The following is a 19,936-nucleotide window of genomic DNA, read 5'->3' as shown; positions in this document are numbered from 1 at the left end:
CCCTTCAGGATAACGCCTATGGCTGCCAACTCAGTACTGCCTTCCCATCACCACCCATACGCCTACCCCTCCTCCCTCTCCACTGCTCAAATTAAACAGCTCATTCACAATTTATCTGACAAATCATTCTGCAATAATGGGTGACAGTGGTCTAATGTGCAAATTTACATGGATATGAGTTCAGGCCTCCTCATTTCACACCCCCCCACCTTGGGTAATACTTTAAACCAGAAGATTAATGAGGATTTCTCAGACCTCATTTTCTTTTACCTCACATCAAAATGTGACATAGCTAACCACAAGTAGTGTAAGCCCTGACAGTGGCTTTTCTCTTTTTTGTAATGCCAGTGCTGGCTTAAGCATTGATTGTGAGGCATCCACTTCACAGAGGCATCCACTTCAAAGATGGCTAGCTCCAATAAACACAGTACCAGCCACAGGACTAGATAAAGAGCCAGGCCCAGGCTCCTTTGTTTTAGAGATCTTGGTTGATTTTGATAACTGACCATTTTGGCTGCTTATTTTTTTTTTTTTCCTTTTTCTCCCCAAAGCCCCCCGATACATAGTTGTATATTCTTTGTTGTGGGTCCTTCTAGTTGGGGCATGTGGGACGCTGCCTCAGCGTGGTTTGATGAGCAGTGCCATGTCCGTGCCCAGGATTCGAACCAACGAAACACTGGGCCGCCTGCAGCAGAGCGTGCAAACTTAACCACTCGGCCATGGGGCCAGCCCTTGGCTGCTTATTTTTTTTCCCTTCCTGCACTTTTAATTCCTTCTCTTATGTTTCAAATTCAGTAATAAAGAGTGAGCCCTCAAAACCTTAGGTCCCCACCCTAGACCCCAATAAAAGCAGAACTCCAGGCCCACTCTCTCTCTCTTAATCTCTGTTCCCGTGACCTGGCTGTGTGCCCCAAGGATGCCACGTAATTTCCAAGACTTGTAAATAATAAACTTTTTTTTCAAAGTTTCCTGATGGTCACTGCTGGGAGAATCTTGCAATCATAATAAGAACCACAAGGGCTGGTCCAGCCACAATATTGGTTATTGATAGACTGAGACCAGCATACAACACCACAGGAACTTGACATGGCTATTTCTTCAGCTTCCCCAACTATATTGGCTTTGTTCTCTCACCTTCACCTGTTACTCTTCCTAACCCTCTATGAACTATTCCTCTAAAGTCTACTCTTTGCCCTTATAGCTCAGAAGGCTGACTCTCATCACCTTTAGGTTGGTGAATTCTAAGCCTTTATCTCTTGCCTAGAATTCCAGTAACATATGTTCAATGTCTATATAGGAATTTTTCTCCTGGGTATAGTCATTGGCCAACATTCAAATTTGCATAAAGATTAATTTGCCACTTTCCCTTCCAAATTTATATTCTTTTTTCCAAATCCTGAAGTTACCTCTGAATTACCTCTTTCCTTCCATTCATAAATTAAGTCTAGAAGTGCTGTTGATTTTTCTTTTGAATTCTCTCTTCCAAAAGCCAAAATTAAAGTAGATGTTCTTACTATTTATTACTTAGATTATTCCAGTATTTCCCTTATTGTTCTTCCTGACTCAAGCCTCTCTCCATTCAATTTAACAATAATCAATTTTCCTAAAATATTGTTTTTCATTCTTTCGCTTTCCTGCTTAAAAACTGCGTTGATTCTACATTGTCTGTAGCATCTATCCTAAACTCTTTGTTCTAATTGATGGGTTCATTGCTGGCAGCATATCTCCTTCTGTTCCCTAATCACAGAAATAATCAATGAATCACAGTCTACTGTAAAATTACTCTACTGTAAAATTATGAAGGAAGAGGCTTTCACTTCTTGTTTATCACTGCATTTCGCTATACTTGGAGAAAAAAGTTAACATGTGTTCAAGAAATAGTCTTAGTTCATATTAGTTTACATACCTGATATGCTGTCTTCTTTCTTTGCTTCTCATAAAAAGCAAGGTCCAACTCATGTACCATGTCCTCCACTAAATATTATCAATACTCCAACCTGTACTGATCCTTCTCCTTTTTCTACCACTAGAGTTTTACGATATCCCATACTGTACTTCATCTGAAGTCGCTTTGTCTTTCCAGCTAGATATTACAGTACCCTGTCTATTTTAAAACTGTCATAGTATTAGCTATGAAATGTAAAGAATTTGAATCCTTATAACTAGAATCTAAAAGATGAGTCAAGAAAGGGTTAGTGAATACGAGATTATCTCCTAACTACTCGGTTTAGCTACTAGTAGAGAATAAAGTCTCACTGGCTTAGCAGACATAAAATCCATTTTGATAAAGATCTGAAGGGAATGGAGACCTAAGTGCACTTCAAGGAGGTACGCACGTGTGTGTGTGTGTGTGTGTGTGTGTGTGTGTATCTGACATAGATGTATGTGTGTTGAGGTGTACTCTTTCACCAAGAAGGGAAAGTGAGTTCTGAGCTAAACAGTGGCCTTCCATGAGGAAATATAGACTCCTCTCTGCAGATTTCAAGGCTCATGATAGATACAAGCCAAGCAAAATTTCTGCCACAAATTCATTCCCTAAGTGAAACAAATGAATTTAAAAGTAATTTCCATTTTAATGATTCTTTCTGCAACAGGGATATAGGCATTTTTAAGATCTTAAAATAAAAAGCATAATAATTACTACAATAGCTATCATTTGTGGAGTACTTGCTATGCCCCAGGTACAGTATTAACATCTTTATCCAGGAGAAATGACAAAAACTCATGTAATGGATGTGTGGGGAGACAAAACATTCCTGGATTTCTCATTGTTCCTATAAAAAGTCCAAGCCTCCTGTAAAATGGAAATGTATTCACGACATAGTTAGAGAATCTGCTTTGATCCAAAAGGATAATAAAACTTATCTCCCCCAAAGCCAAAAGGTTACATCCTTGAAAAGGTACGTAGGTCTGGGGTGAAAGACTGGGGAGACTATCCTAGGTATTTACATTTCAAGGAGGAATGAGACCCAGGACTTAGAGACATCTCTAGGTCTGAGACGTACAGGGGATCTATATGACTTTTGGGGAGATTTTATTTCCTACCAAAGTGTTATAGACAGGAATCAGACCCATCATGTACCCCAGGAGACTCTTTCAAGAAGGAAGGAAGACAGCTGCTTCCTTATCCCTTAATAAGCAGAGAAAAAGGTGTTTTTTCACATTCTTCATCTATAGACAATTTGGCTACTTGAGTAGAACAGCTGACCTGGCTCTTATTGTGTCACCACAAATGTAAGGCCAAGGGCAGGGGTGGTAGTGCTTTAATTACTAAGAAAAATCTGTCTCTGATACAAAGCACTTCATGTGTGCATTCAGAATAAAATTAATAAAGACGAACATTAAAAACCCAACATAATGTGAATTTCACAGTCTCAGCAGTTCTGAAAACTCAGGTGTACAATATATAACTTACTTTATTTCTACATCTCATTATCATTTCTGCTTCTCATAACTGAGCATAGTACAAAACTCCAATATTGGTTTTTAAATTTAGACTTTCCTGTGATATCTCACCCTGGTTTCAGAAAAGGTATATGTAACATTGAGGCATCAAAGGTGGTATGCATATGATCCTAGCTCACTTTTCTGCAGATATTTTGTGACAATATAGCTTGTCATATATTCCCTCCACATAGACATCAGACACAGATTGCTATTGGAGCATGTATTGGAATAGTGAGGTCCTTGCAGATTTGATTACCGCTTCAGTTACGAAGCATAATCAAGCATCTAAAATTTCAGTTGAATACCCTATTGTCCTTTTCATGGGCTTCCTTCTTGATGGAGGTGGAAAGGTCAATAACTGGCACTCCTACTCAAGTTCTGAACAATTAAGAGATACAAAGAAGTTGGCTTATCAAGAGATCAAAATATTACCTCTGTATCTAATTAAGCACATAGTAGAGTGCAGTTTATCTATTAATGTGTTTTCTATTACTGAATGCAAAATTAAGCAGACTTTCCCAATCAGTCTCAGGAAGATGGTACGGGAAAAGTCCTTCTACCCCTGTAAAATGGAGAGCAGAGCAGCTTTCTGAGGACAGCTCAATCCCAAGAACAGGAGAAGAAGGGGCTCTGAGTTTCTTCTTCTCAATTCAACAATCAAATAACTCCCCAAACTGAACTATTACTTAGGTAGAAATTAGGTTGAGAGGCCAGACGTGTTATGACAATGGATCTTACATATAAAAAGAAGAAACACTGGGAGTGGGGAGGAAGCATTCAATAATCTCTCCCACACACAAATATTCTCCAGCATCCTGTTCTCCTAAACCATGGGCTTAATCATTAAGAGCTGCCAAGCAAGTGGCTTCCTCCCAGGGAAAGGAATCTGCAGTCTATCAAGACATCCTGCTCCCACCTTTATGAGTCACCCACCCCACCTATGACTTTGGGAATCCTTCTGGGACCACTGTTTGGAGTTTAGATGTTTTGAGGCAAGAATCCTCCAAAATAGGTCAAAAATCACATTAAATTAAATTTGTTGTCATTCTATATCTAAAGTTGAAAATTTATTCCCAGTTCTATTTCTTACCCCAAATTATGACTAACATATTATCCAGCATTTCTATCAGAGGTCCTGCAATTAGATCAAATGGCATAAATTCTAACAATAAAATCCTAACATCATTGAAATATCCCAAATTTGAAAATAATCTCCTTAAATTATTAAATTCCCAAGGAGAAGTTAAAGTCCAAAGATTAAATCACCTTTAAAGTCAAATACAAAAAAAATTAAGGTTCAAAGGAATGAAAGTCTATAGTCAAATTCTCATGCCCTTGTGAGCCACAGCTGGAAGACGTTGAAATCAGACTGCCTAGATGAAAGCACAAAACTCATCCTGATGAATTTCTTCTACTTCCTCTAGTCAGAGGCATTCCCAATGCCTCAAATGGGTATAGTTCCTTTAGGGATGCAGAAATTGTATCCTATCAAAGACAAGCTTTTACTAGATACATTTTAAAGAGTCCAAAGAATAGTCATCTGGGAAAAGACAAAGTTGAATCTCTATTATTCTCTGTGACCACTGATAAACTCAAAAGGAATCAGAGATTTAAATATAAAAATGAAAGAAAAATGCAACCATGAAAGTACTAAAAGAAAACACACAAATTCCTTCATAAACTTGAAGAGAAAAATACATTTCTAAATATGATTCAAAACCCATAAAAGAGGGCTGGCCCCATGGCCGAGTGGTTAAGTTCACGTGCTCCACTTTGCCGGCCCGGGGTTGGCTGGTTCAGATGCTGGGCACAGACCTAGCACTGCTCATTGAGCCGTGCTGAGGCGGCATCCCACAAAGAAAAACTAGAAGAATCTACAACCAGGATATACAGCTATGTACTGGGGGGCTTTGGAGAGAAAAAAAGAAAAAGAGGAAGATTGGCAACAGATGTTAGTTCAGGGCCAACCTTCTTCACAAAAAAAAAAAAAAAGAATAAATATTTTTTAAAAACCATAAAAGAAAAAACTGATATATTTTACTACATTAAAAAAAGAGGGAGGGTCAAAAAATAGATGACCCTGAAAAAATATTTGAAATTCACATCACAGGCAGAAGGTCTGTTTCTTTCATATAAAATGCACAGCTAAATATTGAATGGAAATAAAACACTACAAGCTCCCCAGAAAATGGGCAAAGAACATGAGAGTCAGTTCACAGAAAAAGAAATTCAAGTGGCCCTTAAACAAATGGAAAGATATTCAACTCATTCATATCTGATTACTAAACAATAAATACAAATTAAAACAATACTGAAATAACATTTTTCTCCTATTAGACTGGCAAAAATTGAAACATTTCATAATACTGTCTTGATGAGGCTATGATGAAGCAGAACTCTCATGTTGTAAGCAGAATGCAAAACAGTAAAAGACTTACAGAATTTGGCAATATATAAACTACACTACATATGCATTTATCTTTTGATCCAGTAATTCAAATTCTAAGAATTTATACTACAGATATACCTGCCAAAAATGACAAGTATATAAGTTTATTTATTACCACACTATTTCTGATTGCAAAAGAATGGGAATCACCCAAATGTCCATCAACAGGTGACTGTTTAAATAAACTATGACATATTCACATAACAAAATATTAATACCACCCAGCTGTAAAACAGAATGAGAAGCTCTCTACATACGGAAATGGAAATAAATATAACTGATACGCAGTTAAGTAAAAAATTAAGGTGCAGAACAGCGTATAAAGTTTGCTTTCTTTTGTAGAAAAAAGGAAAAATTAAAAATATATATTCATATTTGCATGCATTTGCATTTCAAAAACGACACAGGAGGCATACATAGCATAGGACCTACTAAATAGTTTAGGTACTCTAGCCAGACTGCGTGGGTCTGTCTCTGCCACTTACAAATGAATTAACCTCTTTGAGCCTATCTACAAAACGGGAAATACAGGCATTCTTAGCTCATAGAGTTGATACATGAAATAAATGAGTTAACATTTGCAAAGTACGTAGGATAGTATTGGGCACTTACTAAGTATTACAGAAGTGTACAGAAGTGTTTGTTAAACAAACAACTAAATAAGTGAAACCTACAGGGGGCAGAATAGAAGTAAGATTTGTCAATGTATACTTTTTTGCGTCACTTTAATTTTGAACTATTAGTGTTTTAGTTTGGGATGTATGGTTCAAAAACAATAGTAAAAGAACACATCAACTTAACAAAACTGGCCCCACACATGAAATTTAAATACAAGCCATTCCCAGATCCTAGAACAGTTATCCCAAAACAAATTGTGTTCTTAGAAACCAGAAATAAATGGCATCCAAAGGAAGAAGAGGACACGGAAACATTCTTGATTTCAGCTTCACCAAGATGCTTGTTGGTTTGCATGAGTAGCATAGATTCCAGAAAACTTCTATCAACACATTAATTCTGACACTATGGATTCACCAAATCTGGGAGCAAAATGCACTCAGCACACTGTTGCCTTTCTCAAAGAATGACATTTGAGACATTTCTGCCTCCCAGACAAGTTTAAAACTGTGCAATCAAGATCACCAGGTTTTTACTTAAAGTACAGTTTTTTCCTCTAGAACATGTTTTTAAAGCCTCTTCATTTCCATTCCCTCCTTGACCCCCCCATTTCTGGAGCTCTGGTACTGTTGGAAGTGGATTCTATCTCACAAAACGGGGCCTACTATCTCCAGTAAGCAGATATTTTCAATCCTATACCACAGAGGCTCTTTCCACTACATCTTGTTGGGGAATTGCTAAGCTGGTGAAACCGGCCTCTTAAGGAGGGTTTCTCTCTTATCCCATTTGTTTCGGCTGGAAAATTACTCTCAACAGATTCCTGAACTGAAGCTGCAAATGATGCTTCTGACGCTGGAGCCCCCACAGGCCCAACGAGAATGAACACCTCATCTATGTCCTCCTTCAGGCACTGTCTTTCATCACTGAATTGGTCAGACCTCGAATAGCATTTTTTCTGCTACATATTTTTCTGCTGCAATGAACTATGTCTCTAGTTTTTATTTTCTTCTATCCTTCTCTTACACCTTTCAGAAAGTTTTAGTTAATTTTTTAACTATTTAATCTGCTTTGGAAGTCGAATTTCTAACTGCTTAACCTGCTTATTAATTTGGTCTCTTCTCCAAAACATACAGGATTATTGCTGTTTGCAGGAAATGAATACTTGCCTTCCATCTTATCTTTTCAAGACATTAGTTTTTCCTAATATATTCCTCTATTTCTTAAACTCTAGAATCTTCTCTACCACTAATGAAGAAATCACTAAATTGTGAGTTTACTAAAATCATCTACCATTTAAATAAATCTTTTCTTCTCCACTTCCCTGGATGGATAATTCCACACGGGAACTTTTCTCCCGTTAGAGCCCCATCTAGCCCATCCAAACTTGGACTTAACTCATCTTCTCACCTGGCTCCTTTCTATAAGCCTCATCTTGCCACGCCTGATCTTGAGTCTTCATTCATGGGCACATTTCTTGAAGGCACAAACCATACTGTACAAATGCACAATGACTATATCATCCTGAAAATCACCTAATGCTACCGTGTGTTCTGCAGACCTTCCTACTCTTCCTCGGCCTTTAAAATGCTGTTCTAATTGCCTTTTACGTCATCCCTTATCCATGACCTCTCAGTAGTTTCCTGACTCTCTTTGAAAGAGCCACTCCTTTCGAGATTTTGCCTCCTTCTCTTTTTGATTAATCTCGGAGCCCGGGTCCCTATTTCAATTTAGTAACAACTAAACAACGTCTCCCTTTTCCAATATTCTGTTGTACAGCATTTAGATCCCCTTGAAGCGCCATTTCCTCTTATAGACGTCTACTTGAACTTCAAATTGTTATTTTCTATGTCATCTTTGTCAAGTCTGTCTCCTAACTTCTCAAGTTTTCTCCTAAGCAAAATCAATTATTAGAACGAGAGCATTCCAAGCACAAGCCTTTTTTTAAAATGTGCTTTCTGAGCCACTGTTTTTGCATTAATTTTATTGAGTTCTCATCCTCAATTTACGAAGAAGGTATATGCTCTTTACAGTAAAGGGCCCCATTCCTTTTTAATTTGATATGCATCAACCTCCTATGTGTGGAATTACAGTTCAAATCTCAGTGATCAAAAGTCATGGTCAGGGGGTATGGAATGATCAAATTCAGAGCCGCTTGAGATCAAGAGGTAGGAGCAACTTTTAAACCTACAGACAAGTCACATGCACTCTTAGATTTGTCCCTCCAATGTTCCCTCTCTTTACTCCGGAGGGAAGTCATAACAATATGGAAAAAGATCAGAATTGAGCAGACTTTCTATGCCACAAACCGAGGCGCGGCACAAAACATTTCCTGCAGGTAGAAACTATTTGAGACCTAAAAGGCTGGTACATGAAAAGACTCTCTCTGTAATCAAACCCTTGTCTCAGACAAGACTATTTGGAAAAAATCATGTCTGCAGAGTTCAAGGTCAAGCAGCGGTAACTATTCGGGTAGGACGAGTTTAATAAGGATGTCTCAGCACTCCTGGTCAGATTTTGCTCCCTGAGCCCCTCAAAGCTTGCCTGTCTTTGCTTACAGCCCAAAGCATGCAAACTTGCCCCTATCAATAGAATCATAAAAAGTTTTGTTTATATAAAAACAGCCACTCTTCTGTGGGCAAAACTGCCAGAAATTGTAACAACCCACTACAGCTGGAAATATGTGGTCGGTGCCTAGTTCAACACTATCAAAGCTGAACAGCTCCCACTCTAGCCATGCCAGAAGTATGCCATAAGTTTTACTCCACAGTTTACAACACAGAATTTCTCTCCTTTTCCTTTTCTCCTTATTCCCACTCTACCTCCTAGATGTTGGGATGTGAGGAGAGTCCAGTAAGTAGCGTCTCTTTTCCCTTGAGAGACGTAAGAGAAGTAAAACAGTAGGAAAACCAAAGTATTGCCTTAAAACTGCTAGAGAGGATATTGAAGACTGTGGCTTATTACCGCAGGCTTATTGATACTGAAGCCTAGAACTGACAGACTTACCAACAATGTCACAGGCAGCACCCAACGGAAGATGGTGCACAGGCAAATCCGTACCTGTCGATTTACAGCCTGGAGGGGCGGAGTAAAATGAGCACTTCCTGTGGGCGGCTCATCTCTGAGAGAAAAGGAAGGGGCGGGTCACGCACAGGCTGACTTTCTCTTTCCAAATTGACCAATCGGATAACTGATTGCCACCGCCGCAGGAGGAAGTAAAGAGACACACGAGCGTTAGGCCTGTGGTTCTAATATGGGTCCCTCCATAGTGAAGGAAACAAGAGCTTTGGGAATAAGTATTCCCGCTCTTCAACTAAATGTGGAGTCTCTCTTTTTGGGAGCTTTCCCTTCCGTGTCACGGCAAACTTTTGGCAAGCTCACTGGCTCTTTCTCTCAGTTACATCTTCATCCCACTTGGTCACAAGGGAAGTTTGAGACTGCTTGTAAGCACAAAGCGAGCTGTAAGTCTCTTGTAGTGTATTTGACCTCTCCTAAGCATGCCAGGTCGTTAATTATGGTAACCGCCTAATATATTGTCCAAACTAGGACCCTTGAAATTGAAAGAGGGCAATAAAATTAAGGTTATAAATTTTTGAGATTTTATATTGGAGACTTAGAAAAGCTGCAATTCAAAATTCATTTTTAAAGTGATATTACTTCTAAAAATTAACGAAATTCAAGCAAACTTTTAAAATGTCTTTATATTGATAATATGAACATTAAAAATAACAGAATGGTAATTCTTGGCACATGTTGATGTGTTTTAAGTCGGGTTTCATCCTTAATTGTCTATAATACTGGATCACTAATATTTTTCTGAAGAATACATGTTCAATATGGTATTATTGTTTTAAATTTTTTCAATTGTCTACAGTCTTCTCAAATATGTATTTTATGGTTGATATATGGGAAATTTTGACACCTTCAATTTACTCTTTACTATAGACTATATTTTAAATTAAGAAAATAAGCTAAAAAGAGAGATTATACTAAATAGAAAATTTTTTTATATTGAAATATGTAAATTTTTCAGTACAAATATTTTCACATATACCGTCTTTTTACCTCTATTCAGAGAACTATTCTTCAGCAAACATTTGTATGATGCAAAATTCGTAAAATATTTTCCATTGTTTATGATTCTTTTGAAGATTTTGCCAAATTTAGATACTGCAAATTGGAAAACCTGTTAAATTTCATTTTATTTCTCTAAGCATGTGAACTTATTCAATTATAATAGCAGCTCCACAAAAAGATTCTTCACATGGGTTAAAATATTCCAAGGTACAATTATAGAATTTCAAAATTAAAGTTTATATTGTACATCATTTAAAATCCAATTGAGTTTCTTTAGGTTATCCATTGATTTTGTAGGGGTAAATTTTAACTTACCATGTCACAAACTTTTTTTCAAAAACTGCAATCTGAAAAATCTTCAAAATATGAATTTCATTAGCACAACAATTTTTGAATTGTTTGATTAAAAATTCCTAGAGGCCAGCCCCACGGCCTAGCGGTTAAGTTCAGCGCACTCCACTTTGGCGGCCTGGGTTCAGTTCCTGGGCACAGACCTACACCACTTGTCAGCAGCCATGCTGTGGCGGTGACCCACATACGAAATAGAGGAAGATTAGCATGGATGTTAGCTCTGGGAAAATCTTCCTCAGCAAGAAAAAAAAAGAAAATTATAAATGGTTTTTAACACAATGCAACAAGATTTTATAAATTTTGTTTATAAAAAGTTCAGTATCTTTGTAGACCATTTAAATTCATTTACAAAATGTATTTTTAAAGAATCAAATATTTCTAAAATCCTACTTAGGAGCAACAAAGACAGAAAATATGTGGTATTATGGTTGAATTTTTTTTTGGTACTCACTTCTAGTTTTATCACAAAAGTTTTGTAGTTGTATAAATAAAAGATATATAAAAATATTTGTGATTTTGCTGACTACAGTTATATGTCAGTTACAGTTTGGATACATTTATGAATTACGTGCAACCCCATCCAATTCCAAGGATATAATTATTCCATACATTTCTCAATTTAATAATAGTTTTTATTTTTTACTATGACCTTGTGCTCTGCCTAATTTAAGTTCATATTATACTGTAAATAATTTTATTTTTATACAGTTCTTTTAACTAAATATAGAACAACTTTCGCAATAATAGCAAATCTTTTACTTTTGAATTTTCAAGTTTTAATTTGACTCCATGAATTGGACAGACAAAAAAACATTGGAAATTATTTAACTGTTTTCTATTTGAGACATCTGATAACAATGATATAAAACCACCTAACAGCCAACATGTCTCAACATACACACTAGAAAACTTGGGATTAAAAATAAGAAAAATTATTTACATGAGTAGTCATTTATTCTAATGGAAAACTTCTATTTCACAGTGTTGTGTATACATGTACTTTCTGCAGGCATATGTTAATTTCTTATCTTCCAGTACATTCTTCATAAAATAACTACTAACCTTTGAAGTACGTGCTTAGAAGGAGATTCTTCTGCAGTCTTCTATGTCTTCCGGTTTTCAGAGTGATGACACTAATATTCTCATGGTAGATGATAAATATTGACATATATTTTGTCCATTTTACATATTATCTATCAACTTTCTTGCAAATAGAAATTTAATATTTAAAATCTCATTAAGCATGCACTTTCCTTTCTTTAAGCTCATTGCTCCTGAAAAGGTTCATTGCAAAATTAAAAGAACTTTTACTAAATAATAAAATACTTATATATTTATAACGCACAGTAAATGACAGAACTGTAACAAGAACATTCAGACTACTATGTATGAGCTCAAGTACAGTATGAGTTTATCTCAGTTGCCCAGGCAGATTTTGTGTACCCTTGTCTATAATGTTCCACTGAGCCCACCTTTTGGCATGTTAGGTCTGGAGGCCTCCCGCATCTCAAAGTTCTGGACATGGACAAGGCCACAGTTGAATGATAGCCCAAGTGGACGGCAAGAAGTACAGCATCAAATATTTTGCCTACCACCACCTAAGTCTGGAAAGAGTTAGCGTTCCTAGCTGTCCTGAGCTAGTAGGGTCCCAGACCACCTTGCTTTATAGTGGATGTCTTGTATAATATTCTTTTCTTTCTTTTTCTTTTTTTTGCTTGAGGAAGATTAGCCCTGAGCTAACATCTGTGCCAATCTTCCTCTATTTTGTATGTAGGTTTCTGCCACAACATGGCTTCACAAGTGGTGCATGTCTGTGCCCGGGATCTGAACCCATGCACCCCAGACTGCTCAAGTGGAGTGTGCCAGACTTTACCACTATGCCATGGGGCCAGCCCCATAATGTTCTTAATAGAAAGATGTTGGTTATGTTGGGTCTGGAATGATCAGTATTAGAGACAATCTGTTGTTCATTGTCTTTTAGGTTTGACCACATGTTAACACGTGTTTTGTTTACTACACACATTTCACACATTTCTAAATGAGAGCATGGCAGAAAACAGAAGTATAAAGTCAAGATCTAACAAATCCATCCAGACTTATTTTATTGCAAACATGAATACGAATTTTTCAACAAAAATTTAAAATCTGGGACAAATGCTCTATTGGACAAGATGTCAGGAAATAGTGCATACATTCTTTTGTGTGACATGCTTCTGTGAGCCTGACACCTTCAGAATTCGCCAGACAAGAAGTGGAAGTGAGTCCCCTCTGAGAAGATCTTCACTAACCCAACTGCATGTATCTTGTTTGCTTCTCTTCCTTTGTGGTTACTTCTAACTGTGTGTATTTTGTTTTGTTCATTCACAGAGATTAATCTCAGAAATGAGAAGGAGCACACTGTGCTTGCATCTCTTCGTTTCCCATAACTCTGTCTTTTCCATCTCTGAATACCAACCATCCCACCCACTTCTCAGTTTAGATCCCATTCAGAAATTGAAGATGGGGGGAGGGGGTGATTGGAACTCTCTAAAGAAGATTTTGTCAATTGTCAGATTGATTCTTTTTTGTGTGATGGAATATGAGGAAAAATTAAACTAGAGAGCTAGGAGGAAAGCAGTAAGGGTAAGAAGATGAGAGGTAGGTGGTATAGTCTCAGGGAGGCTTCTATGGAAATTTTTGGAGTTAGGGATCTGGAAGTAACTGTGAAATATGGGGAAATGGATGGGACATAAAAGGAGATTTTAAGAAGTGTGTGTTTGTATTATATATATATATATATATATATATATATATATGCACTTCATGGTGTTTAAGAAGTCCAGGTTAAAAATTTATTTACTTGGAAATTGATTTTTAATTGCTGTGCTATGATTCTATGACCACCATACTGTAACCCTATGATTTCATTAGGATAAAAAAATAGAACAACCAGTGGAATTTAGGAGAAAATTTCATAGAATAATATGACCTGACCAAGTAATGGTTCAAGTCTAAAGTAATTATCTAGCTATCCTGGCACTTGTAAGACGTGTTTAATCTATGATACCAGGCTACACAGCCATACAGCTTGACTACCCACATGATTTTGTGAGAGACTTTGCTGCATGCTTCCTGGAAAGTTTTTATTTTTAACAGTTTGCAGGTTATTTGACAGAACTGACATCTCCATTTATTTAGAAGTGAACCGTTTGTTTATATAGACTGTCTAAATTTGTGAAACTGCACCTCGAAAAATAAAGCTTTCCTTGTTTCAAACTGCCACTTAATTGACTTAGTTGCCAGCCCACTATCAGGTCTGGAGTCAATTAGTTAAATAAAGGGACAGTTAAAAAGATGGTGTAATATCAGCAGAGGGGTATAATATCTTCAGTCATAATTCCGAAGCTCAGAGTCCCTTTACTTAGTTATGCTGCTATTTTCTGCTAAGATTTAGGAAGAATCCACTCTGCTCTGGTAATTTTTTTCCATGGAACCTGAATGACCTCTAATTTTATACCCTGCTGAGAGAAACATATGTGACCCCGTTCTCTCACAGTCTTGTTTCATGTGTTATAAATGTAGAGATATGTAACCTCTATGGATTTTGTTGAAGGATAAATGATTCTTCCTCTATATCCCCTTTTCTGGGTTGGTGTTTGACTATTAGGTAGTGCCAGTGCACACAACAGCACACAAATGACACAGATCAAAGGGAAATAATAGCTTGTATTATTTTTCATAGGCTGAAATTCTGTACTGATTATAAAGCTAACTATTCAACGACCACTTTTTTTTGTTTTTTTATATCTCAACGTGAAGAATCTAGAGCCAACATATCTAAACTCCAGAGAGGTTTTCAACTGCCAAGAAGGCATGAGTGTTGATATTCACTAAATAGGCCACTGAAGAATGTCAATATATGTGACAGATTAAAGATGGCTACAATTCTTTGATACTCTTCTCATTGAGAGGTAAGGTCTGTGTCCCTTCTCCTTGAATCTGAGTGGACTCATAACCTACTTTGACCTATAGAATATGGCACAAGTTCCAATATTTGTGCCAGTTTGTAGAAAGGGCATTAGTAGACTTGCCACTTCCGCCTCCTATGTCTTGGAATGCTTGATCTGGGGAAAGTTGGCTGCCCTGTAAGCAAGCTAACTAATGAGACTGCCATGCCATGAGAAAGCCCAAGGTAGACACACACAGACAGAGATCCTCAAATAGCTACCACGATTGTAGCCCTCTCAATCCAGGCATCAGGCCTGTGAATGAGAAAACATTCCTATGACTCCGTCCTCACCTACTATTTGACTGCAACTGCATAAGAGATGCCAAAGGAGAACCACTCAGATGAGCCAACAGAACAATGAAAAAAAAATTGTTTTAATACTCAACATTTATTGAGCACTTAAGTATGTGCCAGGTACTTTTCAAAACATATTCACATGAATCAACTCATTTAAGTATCAAAACCACTCAAGTAATTATCCTTATTTGACTAAGGAGGAAACTGAGCAGCAATGAGATTAAATAATGTTTAAAGTCACACACTATTAAGTGATAGATGACTCTAGAGGCCCTGGACCACCACTGTGCTAACCTACCTCTAGGAAGTAAGTGAGGCACTATACTGTCATCTTACATCTCTCAGTTCATAGGCCCCATTTACAATATTGTGTGTGTGTGTGTGTTTGCCTGCATAATAATTTATGCCAACATCCATTAAACTCATCAAGTATATTTTCAGCTTCATCATATCAGATGGCAAAATGTACATATACTATTGACAGTATAAAAAAGATTAAATTTGATAGTAAAATCAATATCATTAATAAAGAATATATCTATATCATATACATATAATTCAATTACTTATATAGTACCACACATGCTTCTTCCCTCAAAAGAGAAAAACAAAGAAATACTAATTCTTGAATGAGAATCACTCGTATGTAATCTCCCGGCATACAATGTTGCCAGCACAAATCATGTAGCGTTAAGAGTGGTCTGTTCTTGAAAGTTTTATAGGCAGGAGTAGTTCGGAATTCCCAAAGAGGGAGTCATGTTAATACAAGGAATATACAAATCACTTTTTAAATTAAAAGTGTTAATTCTGCTTTTATACACCTTATATCCTCAGTGTTTCTACCCTTACTCTATTTTTATAATTTCCATAGCTTCTTTTCTATCTTTAACTTATTTTTACATTATAATACAAAGATCAATTTGTACTCTAAGGAAGCCATTTCTTGCCAATCAGGCTTCTGGTAGGAGAAATGACTGATTTAGTTTTGTTATATGCACAAAACCAGCAACATTCCATACAAGTAAGGAGATCAGCAGCAACAACTGGATTGTGCCCCCAGCAGTATCATACTAAACATTTGTGTTTCTGTGCCAAAAATTCAGGAATAAGACCAACAAGCTTAAATATACATCACATTATATTAATTGAAAAAGTCTTCTCATCTGTCCTCTCCAATATCAACTTATTTGCTGTGGCCCAAGGTGAACTTTTAATTGTACAAAATTTGAAAATTGATCTAGAAATAGTGGAAAGGCATCCTTGCTTTGTAAAACATTTCATTTTATTCTACTCCTCGCCAACTTTAAAAACCATTCTGGAACTTCTTTCAAAATATTCCTTACCACTGTTTCTAATCTTTCTCACCCTCTTATCTCCTTGATACCATCTTTTTCTTCTTACTTTCACTACAGGAATGAGTTTGGTATGTGCTAGGATGCCATAAACAATGCACTAATATGCTTACTGAAATAAAGTTTTCATAGAACAATAGTATAATGTCTGTTCTACTTGTGAAACCAGTGGAACCAAGTCTATCCCACGATTACTTATCAGAACATTTATTTCAAAACAATTTGTATTTTCTGAGCAAGGCATGTTTCATAAGTCAAAGCATAATTATTGTCAAAGAATCACAAATTTATTTGGGCACTAAGTAGCAAACAAAAATTCTCAGAGGGTATAAAGAGAAGAGTGTGAAGCTCTCTATATATTCTCTTACCAAGTGGCAGGTGAGGGAAAGTCATGAAGAGTAAAGTTATATTTATTACTTAACAAAAATATACAATCTTACAACAGCTTTGAAATGGACACATTCGAATGCCCCTCCAATTGCTATCAAGTATATGATGTCAACATTATAATTATAGAGCCATGGTAATACCGTTAGTTGAGAGCATTAAAAATGGTTGTTTTGGTCATAGTACACAATCTTAAATTAGAATTGTATGAAGTAATTTGTTTTGCCTGCCTCTTTTAAAGAATTAAATATTATTTTATCAAAATGTATAACTAAAGTGAAAGCTGTTGTTGCCATACTGTCCTCTTTGGCAATCAACTAAATCTCAAATTATCCAATAACCTAAACCTACAAATTTCCAAGCACTATGCTAGGATCCTCAGTTTGTCATCAGACAATGGGCGTATTGATTTTAATCTTGTTAAACTTATAAGATAAAATTGTGAACTTATGATCAGGGAGCATAGCCTCCATTCATCCTTTATCTAAATAAAAACCAGATATGTTACCAAATAATCATAATTTCACATAAAAGATACTACAAAAGAGATACAGGGAAAGTGAGAAAATGCCATGAATTAATTCTTCTAAGAATCAAAGATGGCCTCAGTGAATGGGGATATTAGTCTGTGATTTATAGGAGGTTGTCAGTAAGACAAGAGCAGGAGAAAGGCAATTGAGGCAAAGGATTTTTCTTGGAAAGGCACTAAGGTATGGTCATGCAGAATATGTTCGGAGAATTTCCTAGTCTTGGGTGGCTAGATCATAGAATAGGTGGAAGGAGAGGATGAAGGTGACATTAGAATTGGATTGTGTTGGGCCAAAACGTCATACTAAGGAATTCACATTTTATCCCAAAGTAATGGAAAACCAAAAGAAACTCTAAAGCAAGTATGAAATGAACACATATATTCTGACATCGGCATGTAGAACAGGTGAGGCTGGAGAGACAGGATCAAGGAGCCAGAAATAAGGCCACCACTTGAACAGAAATGAGAGGAGTAATTGTGTAATGGAAAATGGATTACATATCACTCAAACTTTATGATGAATGCCAGCATTTTAGATCTGCTCTTTGAGAGATGTATTTGAATAATTCAGTTAGCGTAGTCTCTACAGGGCATTTTCAATTCTGTGTATGGTTTATTCTTAGAGTGGCCAGAAGGTATTATTCTATTCACAATGCAACCTTTTCCAAAATAAAGAGCAATGGCTTTTTCCCTCACATTTGCTTTTCTGCTAAAAGAAACATTAGACCTAGTTTTACTTATGAGTGAAAAATATATTGTTCTCATTTATGGAGGAGTATTACATATTATATGATGTATTGGTTAGAAAATTACGCACTTGAAAATATACAAAAATAGAATGATGCCTTTACCCTTTCCATTTTGCATGCAAGAAAGGAAGGGATTTTTGTTCTCTTCTCTCCATGGCACCGTAGAAACACCATAAACTGTGAGGGAAGGAGTTTTGACACCGTACTACATTATGTTTACACTGAGGAGAGAGTAGGCAAAATGCAGGAATCCAAAGTCAAGGAAGAAATAGAAATGTATCAGATTGTTGGAGTAACATGTCAATTGAGATATCTCCTTCTGTTAAGAGTACACATGTATCAATCTGTTTAGTTTTCAACTGATAAATGCACATGGGGCATCATGAAAATAATATTATTCCACATGCAGATTTAAGGATCTTACTTAATAAATGATGCCTGTGATTAGCATTTATCTTAATGCTAATGATACAGATTTATGAATCTATTTGCCTAGACTACCGAATTGATGAATGTTACCCTGAAGAGTTTTCAAATGAGAACATAATCCAAACCAATGTTAAATAGATAACATTATTTTGCATTCTCCAGAATAAAATGAGAGGGATAGCATTTAAGAACACACATGATAGATGCATATTTGACACCAAGAAAATATGCTAGAGTATAATAGTCAGAATTTTATGTAATTTTTCTTGTGAGAGAGATTAATTATCAGAATGCACAGAGGAAGATAAATACAGATTAGGTAATGTTGTAAACAAATTCACAATTGCTGAACCACTCTAAGCTTTATTTTCATAACCAAGCAGCCAGCACTGAGCTTCTGCTTCCAATTAGTCAGAAAAAGAATTAACCTTTAACTATTATATTCCAAAAGTGAGCTAGGTAGAAATTATTCATAGAAGATGAAAACAAATAAAATGAGTATAATTTAAACAAGTGATGTAATCCAGTTTGAAAAGTCATAACACTTCTATGTGTTCCGTTATCTCATTTTTCCTACCTCTCTGTTTATGCTTATGCTTGAGAATAGTTTTGTTTGCTTGATTTTGACCTCCACTTTCTTTTGCATTAGCTGTACTTCTCTATTATCAATATTGAACTAAAAGGCAAGCACTTTCTAACTAGTATTCAGTTCAGTTGGAAACAGGATCTGGTGATCAATGAGAACTTCAGAAAATAAAAACAAAAGAAAGCATAACAGAAATCACTACACAATAAAGGGGCGGTACACTGTAAATATTAAAATTTTAGTAGAAACATTCCCACAAGAGTGGGGAATTGCCTTAGTCAGATCAGGCTGCTGTAACAGAATACCAGAGAGTGCGTGGCAACAGAAACTTACTTCTCAATAAGTTCTGGAGGCTGGAAATCCAAAATCAGGGTGCCAGCATGGTTGAGTTCTTCCAGATTGCAGACTGTCGACTTCTCATTGTATCTTCACATGGCAGAGAACAGAGAGAGGAAGCAAGCTTTCTCAACTCTTATAAGGGCACTAATCCCATTCAAGAGAGCTCCAACCTCATGAACGCATCTAATCCTATCTCCCAAAGGCCCCATCTCCTTACCATCACATGGCAGGTAGGGTTTCGACATACACATTTTGTGAAGACACAAACATTCAGTCAATACCAGCAGTCATATTTAAATGAATAAATACAATTAAATATGGAGGAGGATTTACTCAAATAACGT

At 36.5% G+C, this 19,936-nt stretch overlaps 1 protein-coding gene and 1 long non-coding RNA gene across 8 annotated transcripts in view; one reads left to right on the top strand and one right to left on the bottom strand.

Moving 5' to 3' along the window:
* Window positions 1-10,010, bottom strand: part of COX7B2 (cytochrome c oxidase subunit 7B2) — a 125,273-nt gene extending 115,263 nt beyond the window's left edge. For 5 of the 7 annotated variants that reach the window (XM_070612913.1, XM_070612912.1, XM_008521489.2 and 2 more), the window contains exon 1: window positions 9,515-9,773. The gene's annotated coding sequence lies outside the window, so the exon portion shown is untranslated. Of the gene's footprint in view, window positions 1-9,514 lie in introns of all 7 variants that reach the window. The other 2 variants (XR_011538204.1, XR_011538203.1) reach the window with 1 other exon arrangement.
* Window positions 9,784-19,936, top strand: part of LOC139082317 (uncharacterized) — a 49,157-nt gene continuing 39,004 nt past the window's right edge. Inside the window, exons 1-2 of the long non-coding RNA XR_011538205.1 lie at window positions 9,784-9,969; window positions 14,735-14,886. This is a non-coding gene — a long non-coding RNA (uncharacterized lncRNA). The remainder of the gene's footprint in view (window positions 9,970-14,734; window positions 14,887-19,936) is intronic.

This window comes from Equus przewalskii, chromosome 3, assembly GCF_037783145.1.
Source record: "Equus przewalskii isolate Varuska chromosome 3, EquPr2, whole genome shotgun sequence".
In the NCBI taxonomy this organism is placed as follows: Eukaryota; Metazoa; Chordata; class Mammalia; order Perissodactyla; family Equidae; genus Equus; species Equus przewalskii.
The sequence above is the reverse complement of the archived record's forward strand: the minus strand, read 5'-3'. Positions and strand labels throughout refer to the sequence as shown.